Source organism: Octopus sinensis, unplaced genomic scaffold (assembly GCF_006345805.1).
Source record: "Octopus sinensis unplaced genomic scaffold, ASM634580v1 Contig18522, whole genome shotgun sequence".
Taxonomy (NCBI): Eukaryota; Metazoa; Mollusca; class Cephalopoda; order Octopoda; family Octopodidae; genus Octopus; species Octopus sinensis.
In genome coordinates, this window is record NW_021835910.1 from 1 (window position 1) to 23,480 (window position 23,480).

Consider the following 23,480-nt stretch of genomic DNA (forward strand, 5'->3'; position numbering starts at 1 on the left):
ACTGTCGATATATATATATATATATATATATATATATATATATATATATATATATACATATTTGTATATATATGTATGTACATATATATATATATACATGTGTGTGTGTGTGTGTATGTATGTAGCTATGTGTACACACACACACGCACACATATATTTATATATATATATATATATATTATATAAAAGGGCTTAGTAAAATAAATTACTTTGCCGCATACTGAACTCATTAGAAATAGCAGCTAAAAAAACATTTATAAAACTATTTCTAATACTTAAAGAAAACCTCTCTCATATAGTGTTTGCTCATTCAACTCACGGAAGTATGGGGGGTAGAGACATTAAAAAATCATATGCAAAGGTTATTTGAGAACGTACGTTTCAAGATTAGTCAAAATCGACATTTCTATCATCAGCTCAGAACTCCCTGGTTTGGATTTGAAAACACTGAAAGTAGGAGCATACCCCTTCGGCCTCCTATCGCTTCTGAAGATCCGCTCGTAACTAACAGTGCCAACAAACTCAAAAATGCAAGCGAAGAATTTCTGCTCTCCCCTTTCCACCAGCGTGGGTTAAAATCAGCAAACACTATGCTTTTGTCGGTAAAATCCGAGGCATTTAAATAGAGAGAGATGAATTATAATTTCAACAATTGAGGGTAAAATTAATTAATTAATCAATTTCACAAGTGTTCAGTATGCAAAGGGACCATTTAAGGCGAATTCAAATTATTACATTATATAAAAGTCTTAGTAAAATAAATTACTTTGCCGCATACTGAACTCATTAGAATAGCAGCTAAAAAAACATTTATAAAACTATTTCTAATACTTAAAGAAAACCTCTCTCATATAGTGTTTGCTCAATTCAACTCACGGAAGTATGGGGGGTAGAGACATTAAAAAATCATATGCAAAGGTTATTTGAGAACGTACGTTTCAAGATTAGTCAAAATCGACATTTCTATCATCAGCTCAGAACTCCCTGGTTTGGATTTGAAAACACTGAAAGTAGGAGCATACCCCTTCGGCCTCCTATCGCTTCTGAAGATCCGCTCGTAACTAACAGTGCCAACAAACTCAAAAATGCAAGCGAAGAATTTCTGCTCTCCCCTTTCCACCAGCGTGGGTTAAAATCAGCAAACACTATGCTTTTTTCGGTAAAATCCGAGGCATTTACTGAACACTTGGTGAAATTGATTAATTAATTAATTTTACCCTCAATTGTTGAAATTATAATTCATCTCTCTCTATTTAAATGCCTCGGATTTTACCGAAAAAAGCATAGTGTTTGCTGATTTTAACCCACGCTGGTGGAAAGGGGAGAGCAGAAATTCTTCGCTTGCATTTTTGAGTTTGTTGGCACTGTTAGTTACGAGCGGATCTTCAGAAGCGATAGGAGGCCGAAGGGGTATGCTCCTACTTTCAGTGTTTTCAAATCCAAACCAGGGAGTTCTGAGCTGATGATAGAAATGTCGATTTTGACTAATCTTGAAACGTACGTTCTCAAATAACCTTTGCATATGATTTTTTAATGTCTCTACCCCCCATACTTCCGTGAGTTGAATTGAGCAAACACTATATGAGAGAGGTTTTCTTTAAGTATTAGAAATAGTTTTATAAATGTTTTTTTAGCTGCTATTTCTAATGAGTTCAGTATGCGGCAAAGTAATTTATTTTACTAAGCCCTTTTATATAATGTAATAATTTGAATTCGCCCTAAATGGTCCCTTTGCATACTGAACACTTGGTGAAATTGATTAATTAATTAATTTTACCCTCAATTGTTGGAAGTATATATATATATATATATATATATATATATATATATGATTGATTGATTGATTCTAGTTTCAGCTTATGAGCTGTGGCCATGCTGGGGCACCGATATATATATATATATATAATATATATATATATATATATATATATATATATATATATATATATGTATATAATATATATGTTCATGTTAACTTCAAATCAGGATACCTCTGAATGAAAATTTTTGGTGTTCGATTCATGGCACATTAACGAATATTCTTTTTCTACTATAGGTTCCTGGCTCGAAATTTTAGGGTAGGAGACCGAGCGATTTGATCGCCCATAGTACACAATTTGTATTGTCTTTCTTTCTTTTTAGAAATCATGAAAGGCAAGTATGATATCGGGGATTTCAACGAGAAAGGGGAACACAAAATTGGTTTGAGGTTATTAGAGGTAGAAATCGATTCGTATTGTAAAACATGGCAAATATTTTCAGATGGTGGAAATATGTTGTTTGAATTCGTTCTTATTCTTTATTTCAGCAATGGTAGTTTGGTTGCCGACGTTGAGATGACATTCAAAAGCTCGCTACAACAGAATGAATCAATGTTGCTGCTAGTCACTGAAAGTATTGAAAATATTCCAGGAGTTATGAAAGACAAAACGACCGCAGAATGGCAAAGTAAGTGAAATACTGGGACCAGGTTCTTGCAAAATATATTTTAGAGAGAAAGATGAAAGAGGAACCACAAAAACAGAATGGAATATGAAATAATTAATTTATTGATACAAATAATAGAGACATGAAATCTTGATACTGACATAGAACATTCAGTGTAATTGAGAGAGACAGAAAGAGAGTAAATGATGGACAGCTTAGGAAAGGGGAGACGGAGGAGTAAGAGATAGAAAGAGAGTAAATGATGGACAGCTTAGGAAAGAGAAGACGGAGGAGTAAGAGATAGAAAGAGAGTAAATGATGGACGACTTAGGAACGAGGAGACAGAGGTGTAAGAGATAGAAAGAGTGTATATGATGAGGGGGATTAAATGATGAGACGGAGGGGGCGGCGATAGAGGGAAAGGTATATATTTATATTGGCCCCTTTCAAGAGAACTTGCGAGAGAACAGTAATATATCTATAGACACATATTAGCGGTTATTGAGTGCACAACACTGTAAAAGCCGTTTTGGAACATAATTATTTTCTTCTACGATTTCTTTTTCTTCTTTTCTCCTTCTTCACCTCCAACTGGGTAACCATTCACAACCACTGAATTGACGTCTATACCCACTTCAGCGGAGCAATCGTCAACAGATACACAAACAACCGCTGAGCAATCATCAACCTCCATTGAACAACCCTCTAGTTCCAGTGAATCCTTTGGCAGCGGTGAACAACCAACAACCACCTCTGAACAGCCCCCAATGCCCTCTGAATTGTCATCTGCTACCAATGAATTCTTCGCTACCATTAGTGGACAAACAAGCACTGAACAACCAGCCACTACCACTGAATTACCACTCCCGATCAAGCATCAACGTCAATAGCTGCAGGTGAGTGAGTTCCTCATTTTCATTGGCGAGCTTCACACATCCCTATAATGTGGGGAGACTTTCTAAATGCTGGTTTTATTGAGAGTAGAAATGTAAACTTCACATCTGTACATCAAGTCATCTGATTATCATCGCTTCTTGCTTTATTCGTAATCCATTTGAGGACGACACAAATTGAGCTAATGTAAACTAACGTGTTATTGTTTCAGTAGAGACATATTGGAACGCTTTACACACTTGGGTCCAGTTTACATATTAAACACACCACATATTTGTAGTAACCTTTTTTAAGATCATACATAATTGGGATCATAATCGTCGAGTTATGCTGTTGTCAAATGCTCCGTAACAGATTCCGGATCATGATATCTTTCAGCCAGTTCAATAGATAACTATTGAGTGCGTTAGGTATATATAATTGTAGACAAAATTAATATACCAATGATAGTGTGTCCTTTTGGTGGACGTGAGTCGCTATATGATGCGAAATTGGTGGAAATGGCTGAGGAATTTTAAAATGTTAATGTTGTTGATATTGGTACTGAGCTTTATGGCTGCAAGAGAGAGATGTGCCTGTGTGCGCCCGTTGGTGGTTGTGGTGGCTGGGAGTCAATGGCAAAGTTGCAGACGTTGTTCTTTATGGTGGATATGTTGCAAAATAAACGAATGCTTGGTAAGTTGTATATCTACCAAGTAAACCGACTGTAGAATTATTATACGCCTAAACCCGATGGACACACTCGAACGCACACACACCCAAACACACATACGCACACACATAAACGCACACGCACACACATACGGCCGCATACGTATACATAAGAACACACACACATATCAAAGATCTCACTGTCACATATCGGTGTTTTGCTTGTTTCATCGCTGGTCGCATCGAGTGATTGTGATACTCGACTTCATTTGATTGGCACAAAGTTTTATTTTTGCATTTCATTTATCTTGCGACAGGTTAGTATGCCTATAGTAGACATACGTATTGGTTGTATTTCACTGATTTGTAATACTCCAATTTGTTTACAATTCCACCAATTAATTAATCAATAGATCGTTTGTTTCTTTAATCATTCGTTTGATAACATCCTTTACTGTTTTTCGTAAGCTCTTATTCAGGTCGGTTTGCACACCGAATACAAAAATTAAATGTTCTTTCATTTTTATCCTATTAAGTAAGACGTCACTCTGGTAGAATCGCTAGTGCTTCGGACAAATGTCCGGCATGTTTTCGTACGTCTATTTGTATTCCCAGTTCAAAATTCGGTTGAGGTCTTCTTTAAATTACATCCATTCGATAAATTAAGTACCAGCTGAGCACTTGGGTCAGTTTCGTAGATTGACACCATTTCCTAAAATTGCAGACCTTATGCTAAAATCTGAAACCATACTATATTGATTAACTTATTAAAAGAATTTACTAAAACAACCTTAATTGTGTTATGAAAGACAAAATGAGAGCATATTGGCAAGGTAAGTGAAATACGGGGACTAGGTTCTTGCAGGATATAATTTAGAGAGAAAGATGAAGGACGAAACACAAAAACAGAACGGAATATGAAATAATTAATTTATTGATACAAATAATAGAGACATGAAATCTTGATACTGACATGGAACATTTAGTGTAATTGAGAGAGACAGAAAGAGAGTAAATGATGGACAGCTGAGGAAAGGGGAGACGGAGGAGTAAGAGATAGAAAGAAAGTAAATGATGGAGAGCTGAGGAAAGGGGAGACGGAGGAGTAAGAGATAGAAAGAGAGTAAATGATGGACAGCTGAGGAAGGGGGAGACGGAGGAGTAAGAGATAGAAAGAGAGTAAATGATGGACAGCTAGGAAAGGGGAGACGGAGGAGTAAGAGATAGAAAAAGAGTAAATGATGGACAGCTGAGGAAAGGGGAGACGGAGGAGTAAGAGATAGAAAGAGAGTAAATGATGGACAGCTGAGGAAAGGGGAGACGGAGGAGTAAGAGATAGAAAGAGAGTAAATGATGGACAGCTGAGAAAAGGGGAGATGTAGGAGTAAGAGACAGAAAGAGAGTAAATGATGGACAGCTGAGGAAAGGGGAGACGGAGGAGTAAGAGATAGAAAGAGAGTAAATGATGGACAGCTGAGGAAAGGGGAGACGGAGGAGTAAGAGATAGAAAGAGAGTAAATGATGGACAGCTGAGGAAAGGGGAGACGGAGGAGTAACAGATAGAAAGAGAGTAAATGATGGACAGCTGAGGAAAGGGGAGACGGAGGAGTAAGAGATAGAAAGAGAGTAAATGATGGACAGCTAAGGAAGGGGAGACGGAGGAGTAAGAGATAGAAAGAGAGTAAATGATGGACAGCTGAGGAAAGGGGAGACGGAGGAGTAAGAGATAGAAAGAGAGTAAATTATGGACAGCTGAGGAAAGGGGAGACGGAGGAGTAAGAGATAGAAAGAGAGTAAATGATGGACAGCTGAGGAAAGGGGAGACGGAGGAGTAAGAGATAGAAAGAGAGTAAATGATGGACAGCTGAGGAAAGGGGAGACGGAGGAGTAAGAGACAGAAAGAGAGTAAATGATGGACAGCTGAGGAAAGGGGAGACGGAGGAGTAAGAGATAGAAAGAGAGTAAATGATGGACAGCTAGGGAAGGGGAGACGTAGGAGTAAGAGACAGAAAGAGAGTAAATGATGGACAGCTGAGGAAAGGGGAGACGGAGGAGTAAGAGATAGAAAGAGAGTAAATGATGGACAGCTGAGAAAAGGGGAGACGTAGGAGTAAGAGACAGAAAGAGAGTAAATGATGGACAGCTGAGGAAAGGGGAGACGGAGGAGTAAGAGATAGAAAGAGAGTAAATGATAGACAGCTGAGGAAAGGGGAGACGGAGGAGTAAGAGATAGAAAGAGAGTAAATGATGGACAGCTGAGGAAAGGGAGACGGAGGAGTAAGAGATAGAAAGAGAGTAATGATAGACAGCTGAGGAAAGGGGAGACGGAGGAGTAAGAGATAGAAAGAGAGTAAATGATGGACAGCTGAGGAAAGGGGAAACGGAGGAGTAAGAGACAGAAAGAGAGTAAATGATGGACAGCTGAGGAAAGGGGAGACGGAGGAGTAAGAGATAGAAAGAAAGTAAATGATGGACAGCTGAGGAAAGGGAGACGGAGGAGTAAGAGATAGAAAGAGAGTAAATGATGGACAGCTGAGGAAAGGGAGACGGAGGAGTAAGAGACAGAAGAGAGTAAATGATGGACAGCTGAGGAAGGGGAGACGGGGAGTAAGAGATAGAAAGAGAGTAAATGATGGACAGCTGAGGAAAGGGGAGACGGAGGAGTAAGGGATAGAAAGAGAGTAAATGATGGACAGCTAGGGAAGGGGAGACGGAGGAGTAAGAGATAGAAAGAGAGTAAATGATGGACAGCTGAGGAAAGGGGAGACGGAGGAGTAAGAGATAGAAAGAGAGTAAATGATGGACAGCTGAGGAAAGGGGAGACGGAGGAGTAAGAGATAGAAAGAAAGTAAATGATGGACAGCTAGGGAAGGGGAGACGGAGGAGTAAGAGATAGAAAGAGAGTAAATGATGGACAGCTAGGGAAGGGGAGACGTAGGAGTAAGAGACAGAAAGAGAGTAAATGACGGACAGCTGAGGAAAGGGGAGACGGAGGAGTAAGAGATTGAAAGAGAGTAAATGATGGACAGCTGAGGAAATGGGAGACGGAGGAGTAAGAGACAGAAAGAGAGTAAATGATGGACAGCTGAGGAAAGGGGAGACTGAGGAGTAAGAGATAGAAAGAGAGTAAATGATGGACAGCTAGGGAAGGGGAGACGGAGGAGTAAGAGATAGAAAGAGAGTAAATGATGGACAGCTGAGGAAAGGGGAGACGGAGGAGTAAGAGATAGAAAGAGAATAAATGATGGACAGCTGAGGAAAGGGGAGATGGAGGAGTAAGGGATAGAAAGAGAGTAAATGATGGACAGCTAGGAAGGGGGAGACGAGGAGTAGAGATAGAAAGAGAGTAAATGATGGACAGCTGAGGAAAGGGGAGACGGAGGAGTAAGAGACAGAAAGAGAGTAAATGATGGACAGCTGAGGAAAGGGGAGACGGAGGAATAAGAGATAGAAAGAGAGTAAATGATGGACAGCTAGGGAAGGGGAGACGGAGGTGTAAGTGACAGAAAGAGAGTAAATGATGGACTGCTGAGGAAAGGGGAGACGGAGGGGTAAGAGATAGAAAGAGAGTAAATGATGGACAGCTGAGGAAAGGGGAGACGGAGGAGTAAGAGATAGAAAGAGAGTAAATGATGGACAGCTAGGGAAGGGGAGACGGAGGAGTAAGAGATAGAAACAGAGTAAATGATGGACAGCTGAGGAAAGGGGAGACGGAGGAGTAAGAGACAGAAAGAGAGTAAATGATGGACAGCTAGGGAAGGGGAGACGTAGGAGTAAGAGACAGAAAGAGAGTTAATGATGGACTGCTGAGGAAAGGGGAGACGGAGGAGTAAGAGATAGAAAGAGAGTAAATGATGGACAGCTGAGGAAAGGGGAGACGGAGGAGTAAGAGACAGAAAGAGAGTAAATGATGGACAGCTGAGGAAAGGGGAGACGGAGGAGTAAGAGACAGAAAAAGAGTAAATGATGGACAGCTAGGGAAGGGGAGACGGAGGAGTAAGAGACAGAAAGAGAGTAAATGATGGACTGCTGAGGAAAGGGGAGACGGAGGAGTAAGAGATAGAAAGAGAGTAAATGATGGAAAGCTGAGGAAGGGGGAGACGGAGGAGTAAGAGACAGAAAGAGAGTAAATGATGGACAGCTGAGGAAAGGGGAGACGGAGGAGTAAGAGATAGAAAGAGAGTAAATGATGGACAGCTGAGGAAAGGGGAGACGGAGGAGTAAGAGATAGAAAGAGAGTAAATGATGGACAGCTGAGGAAAGGGGAGACGGAGGAGTAAGAGACAGAAAGAGAGTAAATGATGGACAGCTGAGGAAAGGGGAGACGGAGGAGTAAGAGATAGAAAGAGAGTAAATGATGGACAGCTAGGGAAGGGGAGACGTAGGAGTAAGAGACAGAAGAGAGTAAATGATGGACAGCTGAGGAAGGGGAGACGGAGGAGTAAGAGATAGAAAGAGAGTAAATGATGGACAGCTGAGAAAGGGGAGACGTAGGAGTAAGAGACAGAAAGAGAGTAAATGATGGACAGCTGAGGAAGGGGAGACGGAGGAGTAAGAGATAGAAAGAGAGTAAATGATGGACAGCTGAGGAAAGGGGAGACGAGGAGTAAGAGTAGAAAGAGAGTAAATGATGGACACACTGAACAGGAGAAGGGGAGACGGAGGAGTAAGAGACAGAAAGAGAGTAAATGATGGACAGCTGAGGAAAGGGGAGACGGAGGAGTAAGAGATAGAAGGAAAGTAAATGATGGACAGCTGAGGAAAGGGGAGACGGAGGAGTAAGAGATAGAAAGAGAGTAAATGATGGACAGCTGAGGAAAGGGGAGACGGAGGAGTAAAAGACAGAAAGAGAGTAAATGATGGACAGCTGAGGAAAGGGGAGACGGAGGAGTAAGAGATAGAAAGAGAGTAAATGATGGACAGCTAGGGAAGGGGAGACGTAGGAGTAAGAGATAGAAAGAGAGTAAATGATGGACAGCTGAGGAAAGGGGAGACGTAGGAGTAAGAGACAGAAAGAGAGTAAATGATGGACAGCTGAGGAAAGGGGAGACGGAGGAGTAAGAGACAGAAAGAGAGTAAATGATGGACAGCTAGGGAAGGGGAGACGGAGGAGTAAGAGACAGAAAGAGAGTAAATGATGGACAGCTGAGGAAAGGGGAGACGGAGGAGTAAGAGACAGAAAGAGAGCAAATGATGGACAGCTGAGGAAAGGGGAGACGGAGGAGTAAGAGATAGAAAGAGAGTAAATGATGGACAGCTGAGGAAAGGGGAGACGGAGGAGTAAGGGATAGAAAGAGAGTAAATGATGGACAGCTAGGGAAGGGGAGACGGAGGAGTAAGAGATAGAAAGAGAGTAAATGATGGACAGCTGAGGAAAGGGGAGACGGAGGAGTAAGAGATAGAAAGAGAGTAAATGATGGACAGCTGAGGAAAGGGGAGACGGAGGAGTAAGAGATAGAAAGAAAGTAAATGATGGACAGCTAGGGAAGGGGAGACGGAGGAGTAAGAGATAGAAAGAGAGTAAATGATGGACAGCTAGGGAAGGGGAGACGTAGCAGTAAGAGACAGAAAGAGAGTAAATGATGGACAGCTGAGGAAAGGGGAGACGGAGGAGTAAGAGATTGAAAGAGAGTAAATGATGGACAGCTGAGGAAATGGGAGACGGAGGAGTAAGAGACAGAAAGAGAGTAAATGATGGACAGCTGAGGAAAGGGGAGACTGAGGAGTAAGAGATAGAAAGAGAGTAAATGATGGACAGCTAGGGAAGGGAGACGGAGAGTAAGAGATAGAAAGAGAGTAAATGATGGACAGCTGAGGAAAGGGGAGACGGAGGAGTAAGAGATAGAAAGAGATAAATGATGGACAGCTGAGGAAAGGGGAGATGGAGGAGTAAGGGATAGAAAGAGAGTAAATGATGGACAGCTAGGGAAGGGAGACGGAGAGTAAGAGATAGAAAGAGAGTAAATGATGGACAGCTGAGGAAGGGGAGACGGAGGAGTAAGAGACAGAAAGAGAGTAAATGATGGACAGCTAGGGAAGGGAGACGGAGAATAGAGATAGAAAGAGAGTAAATGATGGACAGCTAGGGAAGGGGAGACGGAGGTGTAAGTGACAGAAAGAGAGTAAATGATGGACAGCTGAGAAAAGGGGAGACGTAGGAGTAAGAGACAGAAAGAGAGTAAATGATGGACAGCTGAGGAAAGGGGAGACGGAGGAGTAAGAGATAGAAAGAGAGTAAATGATAGACAGCTGAGGATAGGGGAGACGGAGGAGTAAGAGATAGAAAGAGAGTAAATGATGGACAGCTGAGGAAAGGGGAAACGGAGGAGTAAGAGACAGAAAGAGAGTAAATGATGGACAGCTGAGGAAGGGGAGACGGAGGAGTAAGAGATAGAAAAGAGTAAATGATGGACAGCTGAGAAAAGGGAGACGGAGGAGTAAGAGATAGAAAGAAAGTAAATGATGGACAGCTAGGGAAGGGGAGACGGAGGAGTAAGAGATAGAAAGAGAGTAAATGATGGACAGCTAGGGAAGGGGAGACGTAGCAGTAAGAGACAGAAAGAGAGTAAATGATGGACAGCTGAGGAAAGGGGAGACGGAGGAGTAAGAGATTGAAAGAGAGTAATGATGGACAGCTGAGGAATTGGAGACGGAGGAGTAAGAGACAGAAAAGAGTAAATGATGGACATCTTAGGAAAGGGTAGACTGAGGAGTAAGAGATAGAAGAGAGTAAATGATGGACAGCTAGGGAAGGGGAGACGGAGGAGTAGAGATAGAAAGAGAGTAAATGATGGACAGCTGAGGAAGGGGAGACGAGAGTAAGAGATAGAAAGAGATAAATGATGGACAGCTGAGGAAAGGGGAGATGAGGATAAGGGATAGAAAGAGAGTAAATGATGGACAGCTAGGGAAGGGAGACGGAGGAGTAAGAATATAGAAAGAGAGTAAATGATGGACAGCTGAGGAAAGGGGGACGAGGAGTAAGAGACAGAAAGAGAGTAAATGATGGACAGCTGAGGAAAGGGAGACGGAGGAATAAGATAGAAAGAGAGTAAATGATGGACAGCTAGGGTAGGGGAGACGGAGGTGTAAGTGACAGAAAGAGAGTAAATGATGGACTGCTGAGGAAGGGGAGACGGAGGGTAAGAGATAGAAAGAGAGTAAATGATGGACAGCTGAGGAAGGGGAGACGGGAGTACGAGATAGAAAGAGAGTAAATGATGGACAGCTAAGGAAGGGAGACGGAGGAGTAAGAGATAGAAGAGAGTAAATGATGGACAGCTGAGGAAAGGGGAGACGGAGGAGTAAGAGACAGAAAGAGAGTAAATGATGGACGCTAGGAAGGGGAGACGTAGGAGTAAGAGACAGAAGAGAGGTTAATGATGGACTGCTGAGGAAAGGGGAGACGGAGGAGTAAGAGATAGAAAGAGAGTAAATGATGGACAGCTGAGGAAAGGGGAGACGGAGGAGTAAGAGACAGAAAGAGAGTAAATGATGGACAGCTGAGGAAAGGGGAGACGGAGGAGTAAGAGACAGAAAAAGAGTAAATGATGGACAGCTAGGGAAGGGGAGACGGAGGAGTAAGAGACAGAAAGAGAGTAAATGATGGACTGCTGAGGAAAGGGGAGACGGAGGAGTAAGAGATAGGAAGAAGTAAATGATGGACAGCTGAGGAAGGGGAGACGGAGGAGTAAGAGACAGAAAGATAGTAAATGATGGACAGCTGAGGAAAGGGAGACGGAGGAGTAGAGATAGAAAGAGAGTAAATGATGGACAGCTAGGAAGGGGAGACGGAGGAGTAAGAGATAGAAAGGAAGTAAATGATGGACAGCTGAGGAAAGGGGAGGCGGAGGAGTAAGAGACAGAAAGAGAGTAAATGATGGACAGCTGAGGAAAGGGGAGACGGAGGATAAGAGATAGAAAGAGAGTAATGATGGACCCTGAGGAAAGGGAGACGGAGGAGTAAGAGATAGAAAGAAGTAATGATGGACAGCTAGGGAGGGGAGACGGAGGAGTAGAGACAGAAGAGTGTAAATGATGGACAGGTGAGGAAAGGGGAGACGGAGGAGTAAGAGACAGAAAGAGAGTAAATGATGGACAGCTGAGGAAAGTGGAGACGAGCAGTAAGAGATTAAAGAGAGTAAATGATGACAGCTAGGGATGGGGAGACGGGGAGTAAGAGATAGAAAGAGAGTAAATGATGGACAGCTGAGGAAAGGGAGACGGAGGAGTAAGAGATAGAAAGAGAGTAAATGATGGACAGCTGAGGAAAGGGAGACGGAGGAGTAAGAGATAGAAAGAGAGTAAATGATGGACAGCTGAGGAAAGGGAGACGGAGGAGTAAGAGATAGAAAGAGCGTAAATGATGGACAGCTAGGGAAGGGAGACGGAGGAGTAAGAGATAGAAAGAGAGTAAATGATGGACAGCTGAGGAAAGGGGAGACGGTGGAGTAAGAGATAGAAAGAGAGTAAATGATGGACAGCTTAGGAAAGAGAAGACGGAGGAGTAAGAGATAGAAAGAGAGTAAATGATGGACAGCTAGGGAAGGGGAGACGGAGGAGTAAGAGATAGAAAGAGAGTAAATGATGGACAGCTAGGGAAGGGGAGACGTAGGAGTAAGAGACAGAAAGAGAGTAAATGATGGACAGCTGAGGAAAGGGGAGACGGAGGAGTAAGAGATAGAAAGAGAGTAAATGATGGACACTGAGAAGGGGAGACGGAGGAGTAGAGACAAAAGAGAGTAAATGATGGACAGCTGAGGAAAGGGAGACGGATGAGTAAGAGATAGAAAGAGAGTAAATGATGACAGCTGAGGAAAGAGGAGACGGAGGAGTAGAGATAGAAAGAGAGTAATGATGGACAGCTAGGGAAGGGGAACGGAGGAGTAAGAGACAAAAGAGAGTAAATGATGGACAGCTGAGGAAAGGGGGACGGAGGAGTAAGAGATACAAAGAGAGTAAATGATGGACAGCTGAGGAAAGGGAGACGGAGGAGTAAGAGATAGAAAGAGCAAATGATGGACAGCTGAGGAAGGGGAGACGGAGGAGTAAGAGATAGAAAGAGAGTAAATGATGGACAGCTAGGAGAGGGAGACGGAGGAGTAGAGATAGAAAGAGAGTAAATGATGGACAGCTAGGGAAGGGGAGACGGAGGAGTAAGAGATAGAAAGAGAGTAAATGATGGACACTAGGGAAGGAGACGGAGGAGTAAGAGATAGAAAGAGAGTAAATGATGGACAGCTAGGGAAGGGGAGACGGAGGAGTAAGAGATAGAAAGAGAGTAAATGATGGACAGCTAGGGAAGGGGAGACGGAGGAGTAAGAGATAGAAAGAGAGCAAATGATGGACAGCTGAGGAAAGGGGAGACGGAGGAGTAAGAGATAGAAAGAGAGTAAATGATGGACAGCTAGGGAAGGGGAGACGGAGGAGTAAGAGACAGAAAAAGAGTAAATGATGGACAGCTAGGGAAGGGGAGACGGAGGAGTAAGAGACAGAAAGAGAGTAAATGATGGACTGCTGAGGAAGGGGAGACGGAGAGTAAGAGACAGAAAGAGAGTAAATGATGGACAGCTGAGGAAAGGGGACTGAGGAGTTAAGAGATAGAAAGAGAGTAAATGATGGACAGCTAGGGAAGGGGAGACGGAGGAGTAAGAGATAGAAAGAGAGTAAATGATGGACAGCTGAGGAAAGGGGAGACGGAGGAGTAAGAGATAGAAAGAGAATAAATGATGGACAGCTGAGGAAAGGGGAGATGGAGGAGTAAGGGATAGAAAGAGAGTAAATGATGGACAGCTAGGGAAGGGGAGACGGAGGAGTAAGAGATAGAAAGAGAGTAAATGATGGACAGCTGAGGAAAGGGGAGACGGAGGAGTAAGAGACAGAAAGAGAGTAAATGATGGACAGCTGAGGAAAGGGGAGACGGAGGAATAAGAGATAGAAAGAGAGTAAATGATGGACAGCTAGGGTAGGGGAGACGGAGGTGTAAGTGACAGAAAGAGAGTAAATGATGGACTGCTGAGGAAAGGGGAGACGGATGGGTAAGAGATAGAAGAGAGTAAATATGGACAGCTGAGGAAGGGGGACGGAGGAGTTAAGAGATAGAAAGAGAGTAAATGATGGACAGCTAGGGAAGGGGAGACGGAATTAGTAAGATATAGAAAGAGTAAATGATGGACAGCTGAGGAAAGGGAGAGGAGGAGTAAAGACAGAAAGCGAGTAAATGATGGACAGCTAGGAAGGGGAGACGTAGGAGTAAGAGACAGAAAAGAGAGTTAATGATGGACTGCTGAGGAAAGGGAGACGGAGAGTAAGAGATAGAAAGAGAGTAATGATGGACAGCTGAGGAAAGGGGAGACGGAGGAGTAAGAGACAGAAAGAGAGTAATGATGACAGCTGAGGAAAGGGAGACGGAGGAGTAAGAGACAGAAAAGAGTAAATGATGGACAGCTAGGAAGGGGAGACGGAGGAGTAAGAGACAGAAAGAGAGTAATGATGGACTGCTGAGGAAAGGGGAACGGAGGAGTAAGAGATAGAAGAGAGTAAATGATGGACAGCTGAGGAAGGGGGAACGGAGGAGTAAGAGACAGAAAGAAGTAAATGATGGACAGCTGAGGAAAGGGGAGACGGAGGTAGAGATAGAAAAGAGTAAATGATGGACAGCTAGGGAAGGGGAGACGGAGGAGTAAGAGATAGAAAGGAAGTAAATGATGGACAGCTGAGGAAAGGGGAGGCGGAGGAGTAAGAGACAGAAAGAGAGTAAATGATGGACAGCTGAGGAAAGGGGAGACGGAGGAGTAAGAGATAGAAAGAGAGTAAATGATGGACAGCTGAGGAAAGGGGAGACGGAGGAGTAAGAGATAGAAAGAGAGTAAATGATGGACAGCTAGGGAAGGGGAGACGGAGGAGTAAGAGACAGAAAGAGTGTAAATGATGGACAGGTGAGGAAAGGGGAGACGGAGGAGTAAGAGACAGAAAGAGAGTAAATGATGGACAGCTGAGGAAAGGGGAGACGGAGCAGTAAGAGATAGAAAGAGAGTAAATGATGGACAGCTAGGAAAGGGGAGACGGAGGAGTAAGGATAGAAGAGAGTAAATGATGGACAGCTAGGGAAGGGGAGACGGAGGAGTAAGAGACAGAAAGAGTGTAAATGATGGACAGGTGAGGAAAGGGGAGACGGAGGAGTAAGAGACAGAAAGAGAGTAAATGATGGACAGCTGAGGAAAGGGGAGACGGAGCAGTAAGAGATAGAAAGAGAGTAAATGATGGACAGCTAGGGATGGGGAGACGGAGGAGTAAGAGATAGAAAGAGAGTAAATGATGGACAGCTGAGGAAAGGGGAGACGGAGGAGTAAGAGATAGAAAGAGAGTAAATGATGGACAGCTGAGGAAAGGGGAGACGGAGGAGTAAGAGATAGAAAGAGAGTAAATGATGGACAGCTGAGGAAAGGGGAGACGGAGGAGTAAGAGATAGAAAGAGCGTAAATGATGGACAGCTAGGGAAGGGGAGACGGAGGAGTAAGAGATAGAAAGAGAGTAAATGATGGACAGCTGAGGAAAGGGGAGACGGTGGAGTAAGAGATAGAAAGAGAGTAAATGATGGACAGCTTAGGAAAGAGAAGACGGAGGAGTAAGAGATAGAAAGAGAGTAAATGATGGACAGCTAGGGAAGGGGAGACGGAGGAGTAAGAGATAGAAAGAGAGTAAATGATGGACAGCTAGGGAAGGGGAGACGTAGGAGTAGAGAGACAGAAGAGAGTAATGATGGACAGCTGAGGAAAGGGGAGACGGAGGAGTAAGAGATAGAAAGAGAGTAAATGATGGACAGCTGAGGGAGGGGAGACGGAGGAGTAAGAGACAGAAAGAGATTAAATGATGGATCCATGAGGAAAGGGGAGACGGATGAGTAAGAGATAAAAGAGAGTAAATGATGGACAGCTGAGGAAAGAGGAGACGGAGGAGTAAGAGATAGAAAGAGAGTAAATGATGACAGCTAGGGAAGGGGAGACGGAGGAGTAAGAGACAAAAGAGAGTAAATGATGGACAGCTGAGGAAGGGGAGACGGAGGAGTAAGAGATACAAAAGAGTAAATGATGGACAGCTGAGGAAGGGGAGACGGAGGAGTAAGAGATAGAAAGAGAGCAAATGATGGACAGCTGAGGAAAGGGGAGACGGAGGAGTAAGAGATAGAAAGAGAGTAAATGATGGACAGCTAGGGAAGGGGAGACGGAGGAGTAAGAGATGAAAAGAGAGTAAATGATGGACAGCTAGGGAAGGGGAGACGGAGGAGTAAGAGATAGAAAGAGAGTAAATGATGGACAGCTAGGGAAGGGGAGACGGAGGAGTAAGAGATAGAAAGAGAGTAAATGATGGACAGCTAGGGAAGGGGAGACGGAGAGTAAGAGATAGAAAGAGAGTAAATGATGGACAGCTAGGGAGGGGAGACGGAGGAGTTAAAGAGATAGAAAGAGAGCAAATGATGGACAGCTGAGGAAAGGGGAGACGGAGGAGTAAGAGATAGAAAGAGAGTAAATGATGGCAGCTAGGGAAGGGGAGACGGAGGAGTAAGAGACACAAAAAGAGTAAATGATGGACAGCTAGGGAAGGGAGAGACGGAGGAGTAAGAGACAGAAGAGAGTAATGATGACTGCTGAGGAAAGGGGAGACGGAGGAGTAAGAGATAGAAAGAGAGTAAATGATGGACAGCTGAGGAAGGGGAGACGGAGGAGTAATAGACAGAAAGAGAGTAAATGATGGACATCTGAGGAAGGGGAGACGGAGGAGTAAGAGATAAAAGAGTAAATGATGGACAGCTAGGGAAGGGAGACGGAGGAGTAAGAGATAGAAAGGAAGTAATGATGACCGCTGAGGAAAGGGGAGGCGGAGGAGTAAGAGACAGAACAGAAAGAGAGTAAATGATGGACAGCTGAGGAAAGGGAGACGGAGGAGTAGAGATAGAAAGAGAGTAAATGATGGACAGCTGAGGAAAGGGGAGACGGAGGAGTAAGAGATAGAAAGAGAGTAAATGATGACAGCTAGGGAAGGGGAGACGGAGGAGTAAGAGACAGAAAGAGTGTAAATGATGGACAGGTGAGGAAAGGGAGACGGAGGAGTAAGAGACAGAAAGAAGTAAATGATGGACAGCTGAGGAAAGGGGAGACGAGAGCAGTAAGAGATAGAAAGAGAGTAATGATGGACAGCTAGGGATGGGGAGACGGAGGAGTAAGAGATAGAAAGAGAGTAAATGATGGACAGCTGAGGAAAGGGGAGACGGAGGAGTAAGAGATAGAAAGAGAGTAAATGATGGACAGCTGAGGAAAGGGGAGACGGAGGAGTAAGAGATAGAAAGAGAGTAAATGATGGACAGCTGAGGAAAGGGGAGACGGAGGAGTAAGAGATAGAAAGAGCGTAAATGATGGACAGCTAGGGAAGGGGAGACGGAGGAGTAAGAGATAGAAAGAGAGTAAATGATGGACAGCTGAGGAAAGGAGAGAAGGTGGAGTAAGAGATAGAAAGAGAGTAAATGATGGACAGCTTAGGAAAGAGAAGACGGAGGAGTAAGAGATAGAAAGAGAGTAAATGATGGACAGCTAGGGAAGGGGAGACGGAGGAGTAAGAGATAGAAAGAGAGTAAATGATGGACAGCTAGGGAAGGGGAGACGTAGGAGTAAGAGACAGAAAGAGAGTAAATGATGGACAGCTGAGGAAAGGGGAGACGGAGGAGTAAGAGATAGAAAGAGAGTAAATGATGGACAGCTGAGGGAAGGGGAGACGGAGGAGTAAGAGACAGAAAGAGAGTAAATGATGGACAGCTGAGGAAAGGGGAGACGGATGAGTAAGAGATAGAAAGAGAGTAAATGATGGACAGCTGAGGAAAGAGGAGACGGAGGAGTAAGAGATAGAAAGAGAGTAAATGATGGACAGCTAGGGATGGGGAGACGGAGGAGTAAGAGACAAAAAGAGAGTAAATGATGGACAGCTGAGGAAAGGGGAGACGGAGGAGTAAGAGATACAAAGAGAGTAAATGATGGACAGCTGAGGAAAGGGGAGACGGAGGAGTAAGAGATAGAAAGAGAGCAAATGATGGACAGCTGAGGAAAGCGGAGACGGAGGAGTAAGAGATAGAAAGAGAGTAAATGATGGACAGCTAGGGAAGGGGAGACGGAGGAGTAAGAGATAGAAAGAGAGTAAATGATGGACAGCTGAGGAAAGGGGAGACGGAGGAGTAAGAGACAGAAAGAGAGTAAATGATGGACAGCTAGGGAAGGGGAGACGGAGGAGTAAGAGATAGAAAGAGAGTAAATGATGGACAGCTGAGGAAAGGGGAGACGGAGGAGTAAGAGATAGAAAGAGAGTAAATGATGGACAGCTAGGGAAGGGGAGACGAAGGAGTAAGAGATAGAAAGAGAGTAAATGATGGACAGCTAGGGAAGGGGAGACGGAGGAGTAAGAGATAGAAAGAGAGTAAATGATGGACAGCTAGGGAAGGGGAGACGGAGGAGTAAGAGATAGAAAGAGAGTAAATGATGGACAGCTAGGGAAGGGGAGACGGAGGAGTAAGAGATAGAAAGAGAGTAAATGATGGACAGCTAGGGAAGGGGAGACGGAGGAGTAAGAGATAGAAAGAGAGCAAATGATGGACAGCTGAGGAAAGGGGAGACGGAGGAGTAAGAGATAGAAAGAGAGTAAATGATGGACAGCTAGGGAAGGGGAGACGGAGGAGTAAGAGATAGAAAGAGAGTAAATGATGGACAGCTGAGGAAAGGGGAGACGGAGGAGTAAGAGATAGAAAGAGAGTAAATGATGGACAGATGATATTACAATTAACCTGAGGATTGACTGTAACCATAACTCGAATTATTAATTGAATTTAAATTATTGTTATTCGAATTGGTTACGGGCATGAAACGATCGTAGTGTTTTTACTCATTATCTTATATTAAATTTTTAATACTTTTTGATAGTTAAAAAAATAAATAAAAAAAAAACATAAATAAAAAATAAATAAATAATTAAATAAAATAATAATAAAAATATATATATATTTATAATTTATAAGTTTAAATTATTAATTTGATTAATTTAAAAGAAAATTTAACTTTAATTTAAATATTTGAATTGGATTTTTATATTTTATATTTTATATTTTATATTTTATATTTTATATTTTATATTTTTTATATATTTTTTAATTAATTTTATTTCTATGTATTGGCTTATGATTTTCGCTGTTTGGTTTGCCTAATAGTGGTTTTAGCTCTAATTTAATATAATATATATTTATACTCTAAAATTAGATTTAATCCTAAATCTAATTTTTGACTGTAAGTTTGGATTTACTCCCTAATATTATTATTATTATTATTATTATATATATATAATATATATATATATATATATATATATATATATATATATATATTATATATATATATATATATATGTTATATATATATATATGTATATATATATATATGTATAATATGTATATGTATATATATGTATATATATATATATATATATATATATATATATATATATATATATATTGATCAAAATAAAAACATGATGCGAAGGATTCAGCGGTACATATGTTTCGGGCCTTTATTAGACAGATTTATAACAATGCATAATGTATGTCTGTGGCCTTCTTCAGCCGCGCACAACAGTTTCCACAAGGACATGTGTTACATCAAAAATTCTTGGTTGGTGATGCAAATCCTCTCATTCGCGTACGACATAATGCGGCAGCAGCATAGAATTGAAGCCTCCATCTCTTTCTTCTCTCAATGTAGAATGAGGAAATTTGGATGTTGAAGTAATGTAAATAAATAAATACATATATAGACGTGAAGATGGAGGGGCGAGAATTCAGGACGAGGGATAAAAAATGTATAAAAAGTGTAAGTATAGAAAAATATAAAAATGTAGAGTATAAAGATATAAAGGGATATAAGGAGATGTAAAGGGGGTATAAAGAATATAAAGAAATATAAAGAAATATATATATATATATATAGATATAGATATAGATATATATATATATATATTTATATGTATACATATATGTAAAGCTGTATATAAAGAGAATTAAAAGTAATGCTATGCTACTTCATAATAATCCTTATTATTATTATTATTAATTATTATTATTATTATTATTATTATTATTATTATTGTTGTTGTTGTTGTTGTTGTTGTTGTTGTTGTTCTTGTTGTTGTTGTTGTTGTTGCTGCTGCTGCTGCTGTTGTTGGTATTGGAATATATATATATATATTTCCCACTCTTCCTCCTTTACTCTCTCGTTGCTCATACGTGACCATCGGCCATCTTTCTTTGCCTTACTTGAACTACTTTCTTTCCTTTTGATCCGCCACACAGATCACGCGCATTCTAGTCTGTCTCCTCTCCTATCTTTTTTCCTGTCTAAGCTTACGCTTCGTAACCGTTTTGGTGTTATTCCACCACTGTCAAAGAACCATCCGTCGTTGGTATGAAGAAACTGGATGCTTGTGCAAAGGGAAAAGTCCAAGTCGAACGCAGACCTCTGGGGAAAATGTGCGAAGAATTCAACAGGCGTTTGAAGTCTGTGCTAGCGTTAGCAGAGAATTTGTATTATCTCACATAGCTGTAATGGCGTGTGTTAAGGCAATGACCATGAAGCCATACATATTACAAAATGTACAAGCTCTTGATGTTGGCAACAAAAGAAAATATGTGGAATTTAGCAACGCTCTCTTAGAGGACATAGAAGATGACAGATTTTTGACTCGATTGATCTTTAGTGCAGAAGCTACTTTTCATCTAAGCGGTAAAGTTAACCACCACAACGTGCGCATATAGGGACTCCAGAATCCTCATGAAATAGTAGAGCATGAACGAGATTCTGAAAAAGTTAACGTTTTATGTGCACTTTCACAAACCAAGATTTATGGCCCGTACTTTCTTGAGAGAATACCTTAAGGAACATGCTTTTGTTCCTCCTTTAGCTCGTGATCTTACCAAAAAGTTGGTAAGCGTCCTCAAATACTCCAAGAGCCAATTGTGAGGGACATTGTCGTTGGCCTTTCTACTCATGTTGATCAATAAACCGACTTTGTTGCTTTGGTCTTTCTCAACAATATCCACTTTATTATCTTTGGTGGTTCTGTCTGTATATACTGGAAAGTCCCAAAGAATCGTAAATTCACTCACAAGGTTTTAGTTGGCCGGAGGATATAGCAGAAGACATTTGTCCAAGGTGCCACACAGTGAAGCTGAACCCAGAACCATGTGACTGGGAAGTAAGCTTCTTATTACACAGCTATAAACGCATTTACATAAGCATATTTGAATCAGCTGATAAATATATAGTATTTTACGTTATTATACTGTTTATAATGAATGTTTTTCTCTTTTACAGAAACTGTATAACGGCACACAAGCACTGAACAGAAACTGCAAACGTCCATGACTACTGAAAGAGAATTTTTCAATCATTGTTAATCAATCACAGGAAACGAAACTCTATGACCATTGTTAAACATCGGATTTAAAATAAAACCATCTTACAACCACTGTTGAAATTTGAAAAGAGCGTTTCAACGTTCGGAGGGTCGCAGAGCACAACAATATTTTGAGCATTACTATCTGTGATAATTTCTTTCGGTATTCTTCAAACTACATTATTCCACCGTTCGTCAAAGACAGAGAGAAAAAATGTAACGCTCGTATCAACGGTTGTATTAAACTGATTCAGCAGTTATGTAGGACATTATCAATGGCGGCTGTATGAAAATGTATCAAGGCAGTAAGAAACTGCACGAAATGTTCTACCAAACTATCGTATACAAAAACAAACCAGTAAAAATACTCAACAACACCACCAACAACAAAAAACAAATAAATATTTAGAAAAAACAATAAACTCGGCTCATCAATAAAGAAATAATGGCATTCGTCAGAAAGGCATCGAATTGTTTCGATTACCTCCCAACTAGATATAGATTTTTCTTGCCATTTGTTCAGTTGTAATACTGTAATATTGCTATGGTGATCGGCGGTGATTGTGATGGGAAACGAAATCAAAAGCTCTAAAGACAGTAATTAAGCTTTCAATGTAGTGTTATCGTTATTAACGTATAAACCATCTAAATATTCCATTGTATTACTTAAGCTGAATAAGCTGTCAATTCCTCAAATAAGATGAAAAAAGTTGTTTCAAGTAATTTATATATAAACACTCACAGACGGACAAATAAAGTACACAGATATATACACAGAAATATATATATATATATATATATATGCGTGTGTGTTTTACATTTGAGTGTATATTTGTGAACACACACATCCATACTCGCATGATACTTCTACACAAAAACGAAGAAATAATTTACTTGTGTGTTTATTTAAAACAGCAAAAGGACAAGTGCAAAATTTGAATGGAAGTACATCGATATTTCCTTATACTTTTGAATAATCCCCCCAAAAAACTGAAATATTCCTTTCACGTCTCGTATTCAAGCATTTAATTGACCGAATTTCTTTGCCATTGGATTATCCTGCAAAAGGTGCTGTTCTTTCCCTAACTTCAGTTGGTCGAAGGAGATCAGGTGTGATTCTTTGATGTCATTTTCAGCAGCATTGATACCATAATATATATGAGAAGGCAAATCAGAAAAACTCCATTGTTTAAACTCCATCAAAGCGTTAAATATTTTCAAAGAGAAAACCAGTGTATTAACAAAACATACACGCACACATAAATATATATCTTTGTTTTCTATTGCCACTGTATACTCATAAAACATTGTGTTCTGGACTATATGTATATCGAGTTCTACACCAGATTATTACCCTCGCTATGCCTAAGCGAAATATTGAAATACAGAAACTCTCTTCCGGAAGTGTTCTACCAAACTAATAATCTTTCGACACTGGAAAACCATATTTGGGAACATCACTCAACAACATGAGCGAATGAAATTCATTACATAACATTTGGTTTTACTGGTGTCATCTCTTTGTTTTCTATTGCCTCTCTATACTCATATATATATATATATATATATATATAGTTATCGCCATACTAATATGGCATTCTTATAAAAATAAGAAAAAAGCTGTCCGCTTATTAGCTCCATGAGGCCATCGCCTTAAGTTAGCTATTTGATACACAAACTGTATCCATATAACCTTCGAACAAGGGAGGTCAGTCGCTCCACACTACTTGTATATATGCACATATTTTTCTTATGAAATTATATTTCAGTGATCTTGTACAATGAATCTAATTGAAACAATACGATCATTTAATGGTCAAAAATTATCAGATTCCTTTTCAAACTTTATACTATCGGTAAATAATTGATAACGAAGAACAATGTATATAATATTTTTCCATATATTTACGTACTTTTATCTACGTTTTGTAAATAACTTGTATATGCAAGTGCACACTGGAAAGCTCCGCACACTGGAAGAGAATGCGCACCGTTTCATGACTTACGTCTCGACGGCATTATGGCGC

At 41.1% G+C, this 23,480-nt stretch overlaps 1 long non-coding RNA gene across 1 annotated transcript; it reads left to right on the top strand.

The window, feature by feature from the left end:
* The first annotated feature begins 2,262 nt into the window (after positions 1–2,262).
* LOC118761900 lies at positions 2,263–22,152 on the top strand. The gene is made up of 3 exons (XR_004997724.1): positions 2,263–2,448; positions 3,067–3,323; positions 21,372–22,152. It is a non-coding gene; the product is annotated as an uncharacterized LOC118761900 (long non-coding RNA).
* Positions 22,153–23,480: the final 1,328 nt, after the last annotated feature.